Raw genomic sequence first — 22,631 nt, 5'->3', positions numbered from 1 at the left:
TCCATTTTTTACTGTATCGAAAGACGGAAAAAAGTAGGGCTCTCGATGGATACTACTTTTGCTTTTCTTGATAATTTTATTACTTAAATTATTTTTTTCTGTCTTAGATATGAAATTATTGTATTACTACATTTCATTTGTACTTAGATCATATATAATTCACAAGCAAGACGAGTGCGAGAAAAATACATCAATATGAATTCCTCAATTATAAAGTTATAGTAACTTAAGCTATAGTTTACACTAAAGGTATACACTTTATATAAGTTCTAATGGTTTGGTTCGCTTCAATCTTCTGATATCCTGTGCGTTGTCCAGTAGTTGTATTGCTTCCACGTTAGTATGATGTGTAAACTTCTTTCGTGTTTTAAGGTGAAATCTTGGATAACTTTGCAAATCCATTTGATTTCCAGGTCATCGTGCAGTTCTTCGTTGGTTACGTAGCGAAGCATTGGTAATTAATCGAAGAATTTTGTTTTGACAGCGTTGGATGACCAGTTGATTTGAATTTTTAGTGTAACCCCATATTTACACCCCATATGTCCAAATTGGCTTTATAGTTGTCTTATACATTAATATTTTGGTTCTAATGTGTTTTGCTTTTTATCTAACATGATGTTTATGGACAGTACTGTGAATTTTTCATAATAAAGCTACAAATTAAAAAAAATCCTTTAAAACTAATTTTTAAGTAATAATTATTTAACAAACTTATAATACTTAAATAATCTCCATTTATAACGTCCCTTTTCGTTGTTATTCCATCAAACATCGATCTCACAATAAGCCGCGTCTCATTTTCATTGCCTTTCGCTATTTGCCGTGCTAATTGCAAAAATCAGAACACAAAAGCGATACGTGAGCATAACCGAACGAAATTAGCGCCAACCAAATCGTTGGCGTCGCGGCGCCTCGCTTATAAAACGACGTCGGGCATCTCAGCCGTCTCTGTTGTTTGCGATTCGAACCTGTTGCACATTGTGGACGCTGTGGAGACTTAAACGGTCCAACATCATTGAAAGAAAGCAACCTGCGACTTTAGCACTAGTGTTGGAAAAGTGTCACAGTCCTCAGCGTAAAAATCGAAAGAAGTTCACACTCACAATTTTCGTTTTTTTCAAGTAAGTACATTTGTACTATATAATTTTAAAATATTTTGTATATATTTTGTAGAAATCATAGTTTAATAATTTATTATTCTTTAACCTTAATCTATTTTTAAAAATAAATACAAAATATTTATATGACAAAGCTTTTAAATTATTTTAATTATTTTATTAATAATAATTAAATATTTAATAATTTTTAATTATTTTATGATTCATTACCATGAAACATATAATGCAGAAAATGCTTTGATTTAAAATAATTTTAACTATTTTTTGCTTATGATTATATTATTCTTCCATTGATTTGTTTGTTGTTTATATATTTTTAAAAATATAACACAAAAGTTGTTACAAAATTGTTAAATCGTACAAAAATCGTGAATTTATTTATAAAACAAATAAAAATTATAATAACTTAATATTATAAATAACTAAATTATTATTTAATAATAACATTATGTTAGTTTTTCAAACAACAATATAATAAATGATAAACTATTTGGTTTAAACTATTTAAAAATTATCAGTGTTTTTTATAATTTATTTTCAATACTTCATTTCTTATAAATTACTACAATACATAGTTTCACAATATCTATACTGTTACTTTTATTATATGACACATCTTTCCTTTTTTATCTCTATTAATTTAATTATTTTCTCAAATAGGGTTTTTATTTATAAATGTCTTAAACTAATTGGATTTCAAAAAAAAAAATAGAAATGTTTTAATTAGAAATACATTGTAATTATTTTTTGCTTACTGACATAATATAATTTTATTTACTTATTTGTGGTTTATATATTTTTAAAACTAAAACTAAAACGTTAGTCCAGTATAAAACATGATTAATTAAAAAAATAAATAACTATTATTAATGAATAATGCAATTATAGCTTATGTCTTTGATATCATTGCCACTTTCTAATTTTAAAAATTATTTTATATAATTATCATTATTAAATTTTATTATATTACAATTTTCATTTATATTATTATAAAGAATATAGGAATTTTTCATTCAACAAAACAAAAACTCATTAGATTTAACTATTTAAAAATTATCAGTTCTTTTTTATAATTTATTTTCACAACGATGTCATTTTTTATAAATTACTATAATACATAGTTTCACGAGTTATTTTAACTATAACACATAGTAATTTTTATGATATGACACTGTAATAGCGTATTAATCTCCATCAGCTTAATTATTTTATTAGAAGGGATTGTTTATTTACTTTTCTAATATTTTTTTAAATATAATTAACAGTCGAAATATGTTGCAAAGTATACCTATTCCTAGTTAAAACACTATGAAAATTTACCTTAATAATATATTTTGTTATGAAATAAGTAAATCTTATGTGACATTATCATTAACAATACGTATTATTAGTTATTAATAATATTAATGAATAATGAGTTGTTCCTATACCATTTAATAATTGAGTACAAATTATTAACGTGTTGCCATTTCATTATTATATGTACTGTTGGTATACACTGTTATTTATTGTGTTATACATATATATATATATATATATATATATATATATATATATATATATATACACATATATATATGTATATGTATATGTATATAATAAAATGTTAATATTCTTTAGCTGTAGATAAAATAAACTAATATATTAACAGTTTTGATTCATATTATTTTATGGTATAATTACTAAAATGGTTAAACTTCGGGAAAAGGTTTACTATACTATACTATACCTTATCAGTTCCATGTCTTCAATATGGAATTTATTATTATTATTACTATATTTTAACTTAAACATCAATGAAGAAACATTTCCATTTATACATTTGTGTGCTTTTGTGCTCTTGACTTATAGATAATATATTAAAAATGCTTTATATAATTTATTAATAATTATCCGTATATTTATGCAAAATTTGGTATTTTTCCCTCTACCGGGTTAAACAAAAATACCTTAAATAACTATTGTACATGTTTAAACCCTCACACTTTAAAATATGTATTATTATCAAAGGTTCTGCTTATAGTACGTTTTAAAACGTAAACAATAGTAGACCAAACTAAAACATATTTTAGCATGCTCTTGTTCAATTGACATTCGTTAATATTTGGCTTCCACTGAAAATGGTAGACGATATAAGCAAGTTATTAGAAAAGTACTTTGATGAAAACAAGCACTTTATTTTACGTATCTATTCTTAACAGAGAATATATTTACGAAGCTTAAACAATATATGATATCACTTGGATTTTTGTGGATTGATTTATAAAGAAAAGTTGGTAAAAGTGGTAAACTTTCTTTACATCTCTAGCCTCTTAGTACTTGGTTCCAAATGAAATTATTGTGGTTTGTTTAATCTGTAAATAAGTAGTATTTTCCAAAGCACAAATGAAGACATATTTTATATAGTAGCATTTATATGAGCACAATTATATTAATTAATTTTGTATTAACAAATATTACAAGTATAGGTAGATGTTGAATTGAAATGTTATATAGCTTACCATAGACAACAATTATTACATCGCTAAAGGTGATTTCTCAGAAAAAATTGATATCGTAATAAATATTACGATACGATTACGAAGCACTTATGTATATTTTCTTATCACAAAATACTTTTCACTCGTTTAATTTAGCATGGCGCTCTTCCTATCCTAAACTCTATATAACATCTAGAATTTTGGTAATTTGTTTATTCAATAATTGATAATTCTACTATGTAGAATAACTACAATAACTACATATGTACACGCTATAACCAGATATCTGTATATACAAAGATATCACATATCAGATATCTCTATATACTATATTCATGTATGTTTTTGGACTTTATTTATATTTGAATGTATTGAATTACAATCAACAATATTTACCAACATTTTTACATTTTCTTGTAAAATTAAAACAAAAATTCTGTTACAAAAGCTACTAGTTATTGTTACAAAATTGCTATTATTCAGTAAACGCTATTCTGTTAAATAGGAGAACTGTGAATATATAGAAACTGAACCTCAAACCGAGCGGTAGTATTAGAGGTGATTGCTTTCTGTTCCATCTGGTGCACTTAATCCGAGTATTGAAGGAAAAGCTGTCGATTTTCGATATGTACTTCTTTCCATAGATGCTATTAGAAATATTCATTGTAGATAACATAATTTTCCTGCTATTCGGTAGTCACGAGTATGATTTTTACTAGGTCATGGGCATGTATAATTAATACGTGATCAAGATAAATCGTAATCAAGAGTATTCTCGTCAGCAATCAGTCATCCTCTTTGCATAAATCCAATCAACAAGGAACGCATCTAAGCAGAGTCTCTCTCGATTAACTAGCATCTTAATCAATTTCGTAAGAACAGTTATAGCATGTTCAATAAAAGAGTGTGTTCACGTCATCTAAGTTGATGACGTCAAAATGTCGCAATGTTTGGTGGATGTGGATGTTAATGGTTGTTAATTTTGGTTTTGACATATAACAGAATTTTAATCGAAATAAAATAATGAAATAGAATTAATTATTCAGTCATAATAATTTGTAGGTGAGGGATAGGGTGTTTAAAAATATTGACATTGAACACACACTTTTTTACACCACCTATGAGGTAGAGTTCTAATTTTAGTATATATATTTCTTGATAAAACTATATTTAATTACTGCAAACCCCATAATACATTTTCCATATATACAAAACAGGTAGCATTCCTTCTGTTCTCATATATATTGGCCTACTCAGATATATTCTGACCACGTATTAACAGTTATCAAACAGTTATCCTAAATTAATGATATACTTACATTTAATTATTTCGACTCCCATCACCCTGTTTCAGTTATTATCGGCAGTAGATCAAAATCTCACATCTGGAAAGTGGAATAACTCTTGATGTTAATTTCCAATCTATCTAACACTTGTTCATCATTCCACCATTTGTCAATTTTTTCTTCAATATGTCTGATCGACGCCATTCAAACTGAAGATGTTATTGAAGACAATATTTCTTTCTACATATCGAAACGGTTCTTGCTTGTATGTTATATCCATCTCGACCTGCATATTTATAGTAATAATTCGATTGCACTGAATACGCAATGATAGAGGGTGGACATAATAATTTGTGAACATAATTTTCAGCCATCTTAAATACTATGTTTTTTTCAAGACTCTTTCTATAAATGTAAATTACATAACACGCAATTAAACATTTTGTTTATATTTACCGAGAGAACAATTTGGAATGGTTTACTATTTTGCATGGTTTCTTCAAAACCTAATGTATGTATTCCTTAATTAATCCTTCAACATTTTTAAGAGCTAATTTTCAATCCACAGCAAAATTATGTTATGGTTCATTACTCCATGGTAGTCGCCCTTGAAGTTAGTTGGAAAAACACTAACAAAACCTAACCAATTGTTATTTCACTGTTTACATTTTCCATCAAGTTTTGTTGTCTTTACAGTATTTTTACTATGATCTTGCCATGGGTGATTCAATGTCCCATTCTGAAATATCCATGTCTCATAATACAAATTGATATATTAATGTCTAATAATAAATATATGTTTTCAAAATTTGTATTATTTTAAAAGAAATGACTGGAAGTTCCTTTACACCTCCTAGAGGATTATCTTTATACCATTTAAATCTCTCAACTTCTAAATTTTCTATGGGTGCTTTCCTGACTAACAGTTTTCTCTGAAATATTTGGGTTAAATTATGTTTAGATGGAAAAAACTACTCACTGTTCCTATACATTTCATAAATTTGATCTGGAATAACGCTACAATCAAGATGATCTGGATTTGTCAGTTAGTCATTGAATAATTTTGTAAACGTATGACAATACTGTCGACCACTAGCAACATTAAACATTATAGATTCTTTCGGTTACATGTTCTGACTCATCAATCAACATTCTATCTCTTTTTAACTTGAAAGAACAATTCGCTACGAGTTTAAAACGAATTTTAGGTATTTAGAAACTAAATTTGGTAGTATATTCGACGGCATTTGTGACGTGTATTGGTTGTTTTTTTGGAAAGACTATTGAAAGTAAATAACTATAGCCTTTCCAATAAAACAGTTCATCATCATCAATATTGTTATCAATCAGCAAATATCATTATTAAACAGCACATCATCAATATTGTTAAACGTATTGTCTAATTTATGTTATAAAAACGTTTAATCCTTTGTAAACTCGGAGTTTATATATAGTTAAAAAGAGACAGAATGAAGACTAGACGTCCAAATATTTAACCAAATTGGTTTATAAAATTCGATTTGTGTTGAAACACAGTTGTCATATGTCAATGTATATATAACGGGGTGTGCAACTGCAATGGTAAGTAGTGGGCCAAAGTTTCGCTTAGTCCAATCATTGGCGACGCTGACAACGCGAATTTGATTGGTTAGTTTAAAGTAGTTATGTAGAAACCTATAAGGAAAATACTTTGCTTTGATTGGTCTGCCATTTCCCCTGATTATTTTGTGACGTCACATTTATTAGCCAATAGTATTGAATGAAAATCAAATTTAATTTTTAAAATTAATTTATTAAAATAAAATCCTATACAAATATACATAAGTGTAAATAATATAAATATATATAAACAAAAAGCAAAAAAAAAACAATTATGAACTCTATTCTAGGCAATATTAAAATATCTATAATTCTTCCATAACGCCTTCCCATATATGTTTAGTGCCATCAATTTTATGGGATCTATTAGAATTCTAACTTATCTTGATATATTGAAGGTAAACTTTAAATCCTTCCCTGTTGATATTGCATTCACTTCATTAAACCAAAAATACAATCACACCTCATAATAACTTAAAATTTGGCCTTGAAAATCATTTTGGATTGGACAGTTGAAACACTAAAAATGTATGTGTTTTTTAAAGATATTTGGATTTTAGAGTATTTAATCTGTGGAACTACTTAATATAGAATATAGACAAATATTGCATGTTGTCTCTTTTTCAGAAGTTTTGTTAAATAGCATGAAATAAGACTAAAATACAATATTAGACTCTTGTTTTCTTCAGAGCAAAATTCTCTGGAACTGAAAATATAGACTCAACTGGTGATTTAACAACCTCAAGTGGTACTAGATCTCCCGTTAAAAAAGAATATAAGTTATCTAACATGTTCATCTTCTTCACAATATTCTCCGGGCGAATTATGTGAAAAAATTGAAGTGATGAGCCCTTTTAAAAATTTCTCGAACATACTAGTGGAAGGATTCTGTTTCTACCTCCATGACCTATAATAGATCCAACAAAATTCTTTAAGCAATCTTGGTTAAGAATTGTTAAATCAATGTAGTTATTTGTAAATTTATACAAAATAGATTTCTTTAAGGTAATAAATCCCCTAAAAGTAGCGACTAATTATTAATTGATGGCACCATAACAAATATTTTCTTAACAAGGCAATCAAATTTAAATATATAATTCCTCTACTATAAAATGATTGAACACTGATTGTTCTAAAAAGTTAAAGTATTGCAAATATTTTAGGGATATTTTACAATTAAAAGTAGTATTTATTACTACTAATTATCCAGTTATATTAATTATTACCTTCTTGTAAGACTTCTTTATGTAGAGACATCACACTGACAGCATTCGAAGAACTTGGTAGATTAATTGAATTTTATTACTACTAACATCTTCATAAGGTTTTAATTTTCTGTAAACAAACAATATATAAACAGACATGTAGCAGATAGATAATTTTATATGTACCTGATAAAATCAATGATGGATATGCATTTACCCTAATACCTGTTCGTGAATGAAGGATAATTCAAAATTTTTCACTAGAATGTCCATAACAAACACCATGACGTTGATATATTTGCATTGCGGTTTATCCAGGTAACTTACTATTATTTACTTGATCAACCCATTTTTGGAAAGGAGCGAGATCATTCTTTGGGAAACGATGTCTAATTTCCGTAGTAGATTTTTACCCCGGTACACTATATCTTTACTACACTGACGCATTGTCATCAATTTTTATATTATTACTCCATAATAATTAATGCAAAACAGAAAATATGCACAACGTAAAACGAAAATTTCGCGATCTAAACAAAAACCATAACCTACAAACAACAAACATAAAAATGGACACCCATAGAAAATGCTGATTTCCCACAATTTGATCGACCAATCACATTTCATGTTAGTGGTGGCACCAGGAATTTAAACTAGCCAATCATAATTTGCGATCGCAGCGCTACAGTTGATTGAACTAAACAAAACATTTCCCCAAGGTCGCCTATACCGTGAAATTTCTATTTTTTCTATGAAATATAATAAAACAACTCTAACCTACAAACCATTCTGGATGTTTAATTAACTGTCGTTTAGATCCTTCTATAAATATGCAGTATATGTACTATAACGTTAAAACAAATTATATTTTATAACGTTATTTTTGTTTCATTATTTTAATTACAGTGTTTTTGTCAGAGTCAAAATAAACGAAAACTTAAATTTGGTGCAGCAACGTCGCATTATATATTTTGATAAATAGTATTGCTGTTTAGGATGGCATGTCTATGTGCTTTTTAATTTGAAAAAAAGTTGTTTTAATAAATATTTTAAAACCACAGAGTTATTTGAGGACTAATTTGTGTAAAGAAGAAAAAATAGAGTTTAATATTTTAAGGCAATGTGTATCCTCTCCTACACACTTTAACAGCCCTATTCTATCAAGGAAAAAGCAAAAAATTCAATCGATAATTTCAATATATAAGTAGCAGTTTACTCGCAACATTCATTCACAAATTTATGATTAGAATAATAAGAATAAATTAAATCGTCCATTTCCAATATATCGACGAGCAGTTAGGCGTAACGTTACGTTCATAAATATTAAAAAACTTTTTAGTCTCGTTATTGTTTCGTGTTATTGTTGAAATTGTTCGCCCGACGCGAAAGATTTTGATAATATTACATGCTTTTTTTCGTTACGCACGATATGGTGATGGTTAAAACCTCACCAGAGGCATGTGTGCCGGATAATGAATTATTTGTGTGTTCGCCCCCTCTGAAGTAAAAAATAACTTCGCTAATATCAATTCGTATTTTAAGAAAATGCAAAAAAATTACGATAATTTAAAAAATTATTCTCATATTTATTTACAAGTTGTATGTTGTTTAACGAGGCAGTTAGATATCTGCTGATTTGTGAGTTTTTTCTTCCTAACTATATCCCAATTTAGCTATTATTATATGCGACAGTTAATTTTTTAAAAAATATATTTTAAAGTCTCCTTTTACCAACTAGTGGTTTATCTAGACTGGACCTACAGTTTAACGTCGGCTTCGAACCACGGTCTTCGTCATTAAGTCTACCGACTGGCGAGTGACCAACTTAGAAATCATCCCAGATGACATCCGGTCTTACCCAGCCTGGTTGCTGGCGTGACTGGGATCATATTCCTTGTTGTATTTCACACTCATGTCTGGGACAATCATAAATTTTAAACAATTACGAACATAAATTTACGACTACGCCCCAGCAGTATTCGAACCCGCGACTATCACTTGGTGGACCGTTCTGTCGCCTTTACCACTGCGTCAACCAAGCCTGAAGTTAAATTGATTGGGTCGAATAAAAAGTAGCTTCTGTTTTTTCTTGTGTTTTACAAAGCGATTTTGTTCATTTAAATTTCGAATACTAATTATACAGTCCTTCCAATAAAACAGCCAATGCATGTTATAGATCACGTCGAATATACTGACGCCTTTTTTAAAAACCTAAAGTTCGTTCATATTAGAGGTTACAAACCGGCCAATATTGTAAACCAAAATTCTGAATAAGTTAACGCGACGTGCTGACGTCATAAATTTCATGACGCTATTCTGACGTGCATTGGCTGTTTTATCGTGTTAGAATCCGCAGCTGAATTTACTTAGATATAGAAACTTAGATATATAGAAATAATAAAAAAATTTATTAGAATATATTCAGAAATAAATTTGATAAATATTTAATTTAATTTATTTTGTGTTGAAATATAAATAGCCGGTTTAGTTGGAGCAGTGGTAAAGTGAACAGAACGGTCCTCCTGTTGTTGCAATAGTCACGGCAGCGAACACTTGTGATTTTCCTAGGTCAAGAGTGCAATATCCGATAAGGAGGATAATCCTAGTTACGCCAGTAACCAGACTGGGTAAGACCGGATCCCTTCTGGGATTATCTCCATTTTAGTCACTCGCCAATGGAAAGGCTTAAGGTGGAGGATGGTAGTTCGGAGGAACAGTAGGTCCAGTCCAGATAAATCCTAGTTAGTAAAAAGGAAACTATAAAATATTACATAATTATCATGATTTCCAAGCATCATATATGTTCTGTAACACATAGATGGTCTGTTTTTACCCTAAGTGTCGCTTTGTATCGTTATTCAACAAGTCCCCTACTTTCCGTTAAATAAAATATAATCTATTCAATTTAAATATTAATTAATTCAATATAAATATTAATATTAATTAAATAAATATAATTAATAAATATTAATTTATGTTGCTTTGTTTTATATATATATATATATATATATATATTTATATAAATAAATGTTATATTAAAATATATTTACGGAGTTTATATCAAGACCAAGCACATTATATTATATTGCAGTTATATATGAAAGCAGTAAAAATATTCTAAGAATCTCCAAATATAATCAACTATCATGCCTACTGCAATTTTACTACAAATCGCATTAACCAATTGAATAACTCCAGCATTTGGTTGATGTATTGTACATTTACTAGCCTAAAACGAATTGATGGTTAATTGCATCAAAATGTGTAAAAGAGTAATAACTAGCTTTAGTAGTACCTGCAGTTACTAGTATAATTGTATGTTATTTCTCTTGTGTCCTTTACAATTTTTTTATTTGAACAACAAGAATAATTTTCTTTTCTGCTTCATGCTATCGTTTTGAAATTTGAAGTTATCTCGGGGTGAAATTTTGGTATACGTTGATTCCTATTTGATGTCAATGAATGATTTGTTATATATTTTGCAGCTAACACTTCTACTCTGAATAAAGTTCACACATTCTACACTTACCTTTGTTCATCTATATTGTGAAACCAAAACATATTATACCACCATGAGCAACACAAAAAATTAGTTATTATTATTATGTAGTTAAGAATGGGCCGTCAATAGAAAATATTCCGTATTGGAAATAATATTAGTGCCATTTTGATTAAATATTCAAAAGAGGTCACTGCCTATATCAAAATTTCTCAGTTAAGCTTTCGCATTTTCTCTAATCTGCTCATGCTAAATATTGATTAATACTTGTAAAAGCCTTTTATAATTCATTTAATATTTTATTTGTTTTATTTTGAGAACACAAGTTGTTCTGTAGACCTATAAGCTGCTTATATTCTGTATTATTGACATTCGAATTTTGTAAATATTGTAGGAATATATTTGAATTTCAGACATAGTTGTAAAACAAACGAATGATTTGAAATTTGGCGTAGTTGCTCCTTCCTAGCCGCGGATATATATTAAGAATGATTATAAACAATTTTTCACCGTTAATTCATCTAGGATCCTATTATCAAGCCCAATAAACATTAATTATAAAAAAAAAACAGTTTTCTACTTTATATACTTAATTTTCTGAGATATTTTAAGAAATATATTTGAGATTTTCTGGTAAATATTAGAGTCTGCAAAAATTATTGCTAGATATATAAAACATACATAGTGACGGAAGTATGAGAAGTTTTTAATATGGATGGATTTAAATTGGATTTATGTTCATTTCAGCATTGTGTTTTAGTAATAATATTTATGTTATGTTGCAATGCTAACCTAAGTTTTCCGAAACTATATTGTTTCTTAAAACTATTAAATAAAAGTAGAAAATTATAACAACTTTTTTACAAATTAAACATGTGAAACTAGGATCGAGATTAATTGCGCATATACCATAAAGGAGATCAAGGGTGTCCGATTATATGATGCACCGCTGGAGTTGTTGATTGAACCCAAGCTGTGCTTGTAAAAGAATTACATTAATAGGTATCTATCATTGTTCGCACCATGCATGTTCATAATTTATAGTCTTTACGCAAAATTAGAGACCGAAGTTTTACCACGGATTATACGAAAATGAAGGAATGTAAAACTCTCTTTACCTAGTAGTTTTTGCCCAGTCAATTTCGATGAATATCTAATCATATAAAAATTTATTATAGCGGTGTTAACAGGTCAATCGAAAAGTCCCCGGCCTGACACATAGATGGCGCTATTAGAATTAAATCCATATGTTTTTAGTGAGCCCTAACGCTCGAAAGATGCATGCATAAATTTGACAGCTGTCGGATCATTAGTTTGTGAATTATAGCATTTTGAGTGAAGCAACTTTCGTTATTGCGAAAAAAAAATGGATAAAAAAGGAATATAGCGTGTTGATAAAATATTGCTTTTTGAAGGGAAAAAATACAGTTGAAGCAAACATTTGACTTGATGCCGAGTTTCTGGACACTAACCCAGGAAAATCAACCATCAAGGATTGGTATGCTAAGTTTAGATGTGGTGAAATGAGCACCAAAAAACGGTGAACGCAGTGGACGTCCCAAAGAGGTTGTTACCGACGAAAACATTAAAAGAATCCACAAAATGATTTTAAATGACCGTAAATTCAAACTCAATGAAATAGCAGACACTTTAAAGATATTAACGGAACGTGCACGTTATATCATTCACGAATATTTGGGTATGAAAAAACTCTGTGCAAAGTGGGTGCCACTCGAGCACACCTTTGACCAAAAACAATGACGAGTTGATAATTCGCAGTGTTTGAAGATGATCAAGCGTAATAGACCCGAGTTTTTGCATCGATATGTGACAATGGATGAAACATGGCTCTATCATTTCACTCCGAAGTCCAATCGACAGTCATCCGAGTGAACTGCACAAGATGAACCCGTTCCAACGTGTGGGGAAACGCAACAGTCGGCTGGCAAAGTTATGGCGTCTGTATTTTGGTATACACATGGAATAATTTTCATTGACTACTCTGAAAAAGCAAATACCATCAAAAGCATATCACATAGTGTTATGGGACCGTTTGAAGGACGAACTCGCCGAAAAACGGCCGCATTTGAAGAAAAACAAAATGCTGCTTCACCAAGACAATGCACCGTGTCACAACCGATGAGAAAAATCCATGAATTGGGCTTCAAATTAGTTCCTCATCCACCGTATTCTCCAAACCTGGCCCCCAGCGACTATATCCTGTTGTCAGATCTCAAAGGAATGCTCGCTGGAAAGAAATCCATTCCGACAGTCGGCTGGCAATGTTATGGAGTCTGTATTTTTGGGATTCGTATAGAATAAGTTTCATTGATTACATTGAAAAAGGAAGGACCATCAATAGCGACTATTACATAGCGTTATTCGACCGTTTGAAGGACAAAATTACCGAAAAATGGCCGCATTTGAAGGAAAAGAAAGTGTTGTTTCATCAAGACGTCGAATTGCTTCCTCACCCACCGTATTCTCCAGATCTGGACCCCTGCTCGCTGAGAAGAAATTTTCGTCGAATGAAGAGGTGATCGTCGAAACTGAGGCCTATTGTGAAGCAAATGACTAATCGGATTACAAAAATAGTATCGAAAAGTTGGAGGGTCGCTATAATCAGAGTATCACCCCTGAAGTGAACTATATAGAATAAAAAAACTAATTTTACCAAAAAAATGTGTTTTACTATGGTAGGCCGCGGAGTTAGAATTTGGCTTATTATAAAGAAAGAAGAACGGTTTTTATCTGTTTTAATAATTTAAAAACCCATGTGTTTAGATATTGATAACATTACATCTATTACATCATCTTCTATCTAATGGTGTTTTTAGTTTCTAATACGCGTTTTAATTTAAATTTTTTTAGGCTTATGTCTTACGTGCGTTTTTTTGATCTAACCCGGTAACTCATTTAACTCAAAGACCTCCAATTTCTTCAGTTTTTGATGAGTGGTAATCGAGTAACCAGTACATTTTCGTCAGTCTAATACTTTTCTCATTTAACATATTTGAATTCATTCTTATATTAGCACTGGGTCTTGCTTATTTACCTATATATTATGTACCTATATTACTTTTGTTTATTCCAGTATTATTCGAATCATGAACCAACATAGATAGATTCGGATTGAAGGCTATATTATAAGATCATATAAATTTAAAAAATATAAAAAAGAACATATGTACTTATGTTCTTTTCAGAATATCATCTACCCTCTTGGAGATTAATTTTTTCAGTCGTTTTATATAATTTCTTAAAAACATTAAACTATTCAATTTTAACATTAAAAGGATTTGATAAATTTGATGTGTGGGACTGGGAGAACTAGTCTATATATTTTCAGGAATAATTTCAAACCAAATTGTGTAAAGATGTATCACCAACTAAATACCGCAGTTGGTTAATAAATATGTACTGATCACAAGTAAGTAAGCAAGACGAGTGTAGAATAAAAATTCAGTGAGTATTTCTTAAATTAAAATGAACTTGACCAGAATGAAATGTACAGTTAACAGTAACACTTGTACAATATACAAGTCTGTATCATTTGGCTACGATAAATCTTTTGATTTTCTATGCATTATTCAGCATACTTATTGCTTACACGGTGCTCTGATTTAGCAAACTCATTTTATGTTTTAAGGTGAAACTTTATATAACTAAGTCCATTTTCAAATAACTTTTGAAGATAGCGTGCAGTTCCTCGTTAGTTTAGTTGCGATAAGTATTAATAATTAACGGAAGAACTTTGTTTTAACAAGTCCAAATTGGCTTGATAATTGACCGATCTCTTTTATTGCCTCTATAATTCTTCTTTTTGGCCTTAGCTCAAGCTGGGAGTATCTTCTTACTAATCAAACACAATTCTTTAATTTTGAGACTAATCTGCTCTGTTTTCTTTTAACTTGACGATAGTGAATAAAGTAACAATGTTGAAAGTTGTTCAATGTTCAAATCGATATGTCCGCATCTAAAGCAAAAAATGTAAAGGATTAGTGTCAAATTTTGACGAACTACTACGCGATAATTATTAATTGACAAAAAATATATAAATAATATAATACAAGGCACGCCGGTAACCAGGCTGCGTAAGACCGGATGTCTTCTGGGATGATTTCTAGGTTGGTCACTCGCCAATCGGTAGGCTTAATACCGAGAACCGTGGTTCGCAGCCCACGTTAAACTGTAGGTCCAGTCCAGATAAACCGTAGGTGGTAAAAGGGACGTTAAAATATATTTTTAAAAAAATAGCCCATTGACCATATTTTGTGAGTGATGCCCCATCATAAAATGGAATAGTTGACTACGATTAATATCAATATAGGTTTATGTAGGGAACGCGTGAATATATACGCTCATCGTTCTGATATACGAATCGGAATAAGCGGCACGTGTTCTATATTTTTAGTTCCGTTGCCCGTATTCTGACTATTTAACGGCTTCGGCTGTAAATAGCGTTCTTAATCATATGGCAATAAAAACATGTCGAAACGCGATTAATAAATATCGGCTCGTATACAAAACATAAACCGCCAACTGTTGTTTCGAACTATCCGGAACGGGAAGAAGAACGACCAGAAGCTGAGGAAATTTTAAATATATACGTCTCTGATCATTTCTGGTGAATTTACTATTAAATATGACTTCAAATAAAATCGAGTATGATGCTGTAACAGTTTTTTAGTAGAATGTTTGTTGTTATTACCAATTATTTCGCTTTATTCGAATTAACCCACATTACAATGCATTTATATTTACAATTTGTCATTCTTCGAAATTTCATTAAAATCGATTTCAAGAATAACATTTAAAAACTTCTTTGGCTTTATATTGATCTCCTCAATCAATTTAAAATATTTCCCCAAAGAAGTTTCTTGAGGTCAAGGAATAACTAGAAGTTCACTGGAGAAAGTCAATAGTGAGGTTGCGGAATGATATCAATAATATTTTAATAGAAGTGTCCTTTTTAAATTTAATTCTTTATTAAAACTAGCCTCCATGGTAAACCGTTTTTTTATTTATAACTATTTTTAAGTGATCTTTTGTCTATCTAGAACACCTTGGGATTTTCATTGAGGTGTAGCCTGAAGGTTTTGATTTCTTCTTTCACTGAAGTTCGCTGTGAGATCGCTTGCTCTGCCATCTTCCTTAAATCTCACCTCCATTTGGAGACATCCAGCTGTCCTGGATCATCTTATCCCTAATTACTCCACTCGTACCTCTCATATAATTGCTGATTTTCTTTCCAGTGTTGGAGTTAGCTTGTCGCATCCACAACCAAATTTTCCCCCATGGACCTTCACTACCCCCTTCATAAACACATGCTTATGCCAATTTTATAAGAATGTGAACATTCCGTGAACTTATGCACTCTTATTCTTGCCATAAACAGATATATACTGATGGCAGTAAATCTCGCAACGGCCTTAGAAGTGCATTTGTGGTGGACAACTGGGTATTTCGTTTCAACAGAGTACCAGTATTGATCGCGGGGCCTTTAGCGATACCCAAAGCTTTATCCTCCATTACAGTAGATTATTTAAAAGAATAGCTAATCCTTACAGATATCTGAAATACCCTCGAATGTTTATAATGTTTGGTTAATATTGACATGAATTCTACTGGGTTTGACTGTTAACAACACTTTCTTCAATTCCCCTAATAACAATTTCTTCAATTCTTCTGGCAATACTTTTTTCAATTCTTCTAACCATTCTTTTTACAGTATTTCTTCAATCAATACTTTCTTCAATCAAAGCTTTCTTCAATGGTTTCTTCAATTATGCTTTTTCTCATTTTCGATGCACCGTATTTTATCGCTGAAGCTCCTCCCTCGGGTTCTTGGTGGGGATCGACAATACTGGTCCAAGAAACCCTTTTCTGTACTATGGTTTATTCAGAATATCGGGGTGGGAAAGACTCTTTCAGCAAGAAACTTCTTACGATGATAGAGAACATGCGTTTCGGTTTATGGTTATAGTGGTCATAAGGTAAAATCACTGACAGTCTTCGTCTAGTAGCCTCGGTACTTGAAACCCCATTATCCGAAGCACGCGACAACGAACCGATGGGATACCCTTTCTTGATTGGCATGTTATCACCAGACATTCGATACCAAGCGATATATATTTTGTCTCATAATCCTTTCCTCATGTCATAAATATTACAAAATCAGTTAAAGGTCTAATATATTGGACACCTAGACTATATAACAGAAAAAATGTTACAATTAATGTAAACTTAAATTTAAATGGTTGCTCAAATACAACTCTCAACACTGTCAATCATCCGTAATTTCTATCTGAATGACTACAGGACAACCTTACTGCGGATCCCTTTTCACGTTAGCATATCGAGATAGTGTGGCTAAATCGACAGCTTCTTACATATGTCATTATTATTTTAACTACTACAAACAGATCAGTTTGAAAATAATAATATAATTTTGTGACATATACATAAAATTAAATTAGGAGCAAAACAAATCTAATTTGCTGCTCGTGCCGACTACAAAGTGATCAGTAAAATTAAATAATATTGTAAATAAATAAACAGATTTAGGTAGGTATTTATTTAAATTTTGTATATATAGTAAAGTATAAAATACGTTTAGTAGATCGGTTAAATAAGGATTTTGTTTATTTTAAATTTTGATTTATTTATTTTTTGAAATCGTATTAATTAAGAATACATTTTTATTAGATGCCGAGTCATTAAAACGGTTTTATCTCTGAAAATACTTTAAAAAATCCTCTTAAGGGAATATTCCTAAAGACAATATATATATAGAACGATTTTTTGAAATTTATAGACTAGAATAACCCCTTATATTATACTGCTGAGCAACTGTACTACTGAATCAAGCGATAGCGTGGTACAAATTCTGGCGGCTTCAGATTAACCCGAGCAAGACTCAGGCTATTCTGTTCCACCGCAAGAAGGAGTTTCTCGCCTATCGCCTCCAAATCGATAAAGTCCCTATCCCTTGGCTCCAGAAAGTCTCATACCTCGGTCTGCAGTTCGACCGCAGATATCACTGATCTGCCCAAATCCAGCACGCCTTTGCAATGGAAATGGCGTGTACAGCCTATTATTTCCTCCACTCTGCAGAAAAGGTAAACTCCCAATCCCACAGCAAGCGACTCTGTATAAAATGCTAGTCCGTCCAATCTGCTTCAATGGAGCACAGGTGTTGTACAGGTATGTCTCGGAGAAGCAACTTGAACTACTCCAAGTGTTCCAATCCAAAAAAGTCCGGGCGTTACTCAGAGCCCCATGGTTTATGAGGAATGTCAACATACACCTCGAATCAGGCATCCCGTTTGTGAAAAATTGCTCAGTGTGCGGTTCTCCATAGGAACCTTACTACACGATAACACCTTAATAAACTCCCTACCCGTCCACAAACCCCGGTAGTAAACAAACGGCGACAGTCCCAGTCGAAACTTAGGGTCTCTGTCGCCCGTAAAACAATCATATGCCGAAGTTGAAGCGACACCAGCCGAAGACCATTTGGTTCTAGTTTGTCAATCTACAAAACGAAAAAAAAACACCTTATATTATATACTTTAAACGTGCTTTACGCACTTTTGATGATGGTATGTATTTTCAATTCTTATACAATCTAATAACGTTATTTTAATAAGTTACAGATAATCTACTTAAAAATAGTTCTACTTAGTCCTAATAGTGTAATAAATTCTCGTATAGTTTATCATATTTCTTAACGAGCACGTGGGGCGCTGAAAAAGTTGACGCCCGCCAAAAAGGAAATCGTCACCGGGGGCGTCCGTAATATGGAAAAATGAAAGAATTAATCATTGTGCATTAAACGAGATGGCCCTCTCCATTATCTTAATTACCACCCTCAAAGTTGCAAATTAACTTTAACAAGGGCGTTACACAAAGTGGACTGGAAGTTAAGGGCAACTTTTGCGGTTTAGCTTCGGTGGTCGGCCGCAAGTCCTTTTTAAAACCTCTTCCACTCTATTTTCGCTCTTGTTTTGTTGTGTTTTTGAATATGTTAAAAGCTTTTTTCGGATTGTTTTTAATCGGCCTGGCATATTAGGTTTGCGAATGGTACTTCCAGCGGTCAATCATCATCCCTCATTTAACGATAAATTAGCCTTTAACCAAATGCCATTTAGAAATTAAGTCGGTTTTTGTATCGGCACTTTTACGTGGAGCTCAGAGATCGTAATAGATATCAATCCATAGCCAGTTCGACGAGGTTCTAGGAGAGTGTTTTCTTCTCAAGTAATATAGGACTTACATCAGTGAGTTCATTCGCCACGAGAGCAGACTCCACAGAAAAGCTCGTGCAACCTTAGATCACGACGACAAAAGGGAGGCCAACCAGGCATCCAACCAAATCTGTGAGACAGTGAGAGTCTGGAGAGAGCAGGCATCTGGAGAATCCCAAAAAAATACAGCGTGGAAAGTCAAAAATGAGATTACACTCTGTAATCTGAATGGTCAGGTAATTTGTCAGTCTCGGACAGCGAAAAAGCCGAGTTCCTGGCCAAATCGACCGAAAAAAAAATGTAATGCCTACCTTTCAAAAAAGGAAGAGGCGCCACTCGAAACCAAAAAGTCATCAGAGAGGTCAACAATCTAAGAAAAATAGCGCCTGCAAACTATCTCCAAAACCGTCTAGTATCATCGAAAGTGCTGCAAAAAATCATCAGCAATCTTAAATCCAAAAAGGCACATGAAAACTTCAGTATTCTATCTCAAAAAGTTCCCACACGAGCAGTTCTCGGAATTAACCATCACAAATTCCATCATACGGCTGCAATACTTCCCAAAAATTTGGAAATATGCACATATAGTTGTTATTCCGATTCTTAGCCTTTAGACTACAAGCCTATCAATCTGCTTAGTTCAGTCTCCAAGATTGTTGAAAGAGCGATCCGGCTTGCACCCAACCAGTTCATTGACTAGAACCATATTGTTCCAGACGAACAACAAGGTTCAGAGCCAAACATACATGTACACACCAGAACACTGGATTGCCCGCAGAAATTCACTTCGCCAGGTTGCAAATCAACCCCCAAAAAACTCAAGCCATAATCTTTCACAATCAGAGAGGCATCAGCGCCTACCAGCTGAGAGTGGAAAAAGTCTCAATCTCGTGTCTCAATCTTTGGTCATAGATTCCTATGGTCAACACAGATAAATAAAGCAATCTCCAAAGGCTACGGTGTCGATACAGTGCTTAACACTCTCATCTGCAGAAAAAGTAAATTGTCTCCGATTATTAAAGTTTTGCTTTACAAGTTGTTTATCAGATCCGTCATGTTATTGGTATCGATCTGTATCGGAAAATTCCCATATCAGATCCCTGTCAGAGGCGTTTCCAATCCGGTAACCCTGAAGACTACCCAGTTTTCGTCACAGCTGGCGATCGGGCGCAACTCTTCTGGCGTTAACAACTTTAGCCACCTATTTTTCAGATGCCTTTCGATGATCTTAATCTATATCCTTTTCTTGGCTGTTCTTCCACCCAAAAGGTCGATTTAACCACAGAAATCTGTGACATTTTCATTCACCTTTCATTCTACAGACCTATTCAAATCATTGCAATCTGTGTCTCTGGATTTTCTTCATTATTCTTATTAACTTAAAACGATTTTTGAAAATTTAAATTATTTTCAAAGATTTTATTATCAAAAACAGCTATTTTAGTGATGCTGAGCTATCTTTTTCAAGACAGTTGATATGACATTTCAGGTTCTACTAACCTGATATACTTGAAATTTTGTTTAGTATCTCATCAAAGTAAAAAATTTTCGTTTTTTTGTTGAGCTTTGGAAATATGAAGAAAGTAGAACTTAGTTGGGAAACACTGCTGTAACATCATCTATTTATTTTGTAAGAGTTATGTTAAGATGTAAGCATTATATGTGCCTAGTACAATCTTAATTATCAAATTAATTTACTACTACTGTTCTATTATACTTGTATTAATACACAAGCAAGGCGTGAACGGGATTAATACATCAGTGTGTTTTTAAATAAAACTAAACTACTTAAGCTAAAGTTAAGTATCGTCAATTCAAAATAGCTGTAAACCCACGTTATCTGTCAGAACGACGCAATGTTGCAATAATGTATAGGTTAGAGTTGTTTTATTATAATTACATTGAACTTTTTTCCACACTAGTATAGGCGTGCTTTTTTATGTAGTCATATACATCGAAGGCCTAATCCACCTAATTGACAATTGTATATCTGAGTTATGTATTTAACGTTCATTAGAGAACATGTTTACCTTTTACGTTTAGTTCTTGTTTGCTTCGATGGTGTGTTTCCTTGTAAAGTCATTTCGATATTCTTATATTTCTCTTTAGTTTGTTCTGTTACTACCTGTATACATATTTCTTGATAAAATTACCAGATTTGCCATATCAGCAAAATAGTTAGTATTGTTTCTTTCCTCATACATTTTAACCAAAAGTTCATGTATATTTTGAACAATAATACACATACTCACACTAAAGTTTTCACGCTCTATAATACAATTTTCTACGGTTAAATTGTTGTATCATAATTATATACAGACCTTTGGTTGTTTCCTCTTTCATCACCCTGTCGTTAGTCAGCATTGAATCATAAACCAACATTTATAAAGTTTTGTTCAATCACTGTCACTTTCAGAAACACTAATCAAGTGAATAATTAAGCTGTTTATTTCCAATCTATCAAAAACTTGCTCAAGATTCTACCATTTGTCAATTTCTTCTTCAATGTGTGTGATTGAGCTCATACAAAGCGAAGGTGTTATTTTCGACAATGACTGAATGTCTATTTTAATAATTCTTTATAGTACCCCATAACAACTTAATTGGAGTAAATATACAGTAATCAGGAGGAAGACGTAATACTCTGTGGTCATAACGATCAGCAATCTGATCCCCCATGTATCTTTTCTCAAGCTTTTTTCTAAAAAAGTAAATTACATAAAAGGCATTTAAACGTTTTATTTATATTTAGCGAGTAACATTTTGAAATAGTTGATTTTTTAACATGGTTTCCTCAAAACTTATTTTATGTACTTTAAGCCATTCCTGAATTGCAGCCTTTATTGATGCACTTGTTGGCATCTTTTCCACGAGTGTACTGTATGGTGCATTGTGCATAAAAATAACTGATGGTTCCTCCAAGTTCTTTAAAAGCTGATTTTCAAACCACTGCACAAACAAGAAATGGTTCATTTCTACATGGTAGTCAACCTTGGACTTAAAGGACTTTCACACACGTTTCCAGCATGAAGAACTATTTATCTGCAATGAATTATTATTAAATGTTATAACTAACAAAACCTAATGGATAGTTATTCCAATGTTTACCTTCTTCCATAAACTTTGGTTGTCTTTATACTATATTTATTATCATATTTCCAAAAGTGATTGCTTGAAATAGCCATGCTTCATTTG

The 22,631-nt window shown here is 31.6% G+C and overlaps 1 long non-coding RNA gene across 1 annotated transcript in view; it reads left to right on the top strand.

The window, feature by feature from the left end:
• The first annotated feature begins 946 nt into the window (after positions 1–946).
• Positions 947–22,631, top strand: part of LOC143200713 (uncharacterized) — a 47,902-nt gene continuing 26,217 nt past the window's right edge. Inside the window, exon 1 of the long non-coding RNA XR_013006787.1 lies at positions 947–1,121. This is a non-coding gene — a long non-coding RNA (uncharacterized LOC143200713). The remainder of the gene's footprint in view (positions 1,122–22,631) is intronic.

This window comes from Rhynchophorus ferrugineus, unplaced genomic scaffold (assembly GCF_030347505.1).
Source record: "Rhynchophorus ferrugineus isolate W39M unplaced genomic scaffold, kcgeb_rfMv2 rfM8, whole genome shotgun sequence".
Lineage (NCBI taxonomy): Eukaryota > Metazoa > Arthropoda > Insecta > Coleoptera > Curculionidae > Rhynchophorus > Rhynchophorus ferrugineus.
The sequence above is the reverse complement of the archived record's forward strand: the minus strand, read 5'-3'. Positions and strand labels throughout refer to the sequence as shown.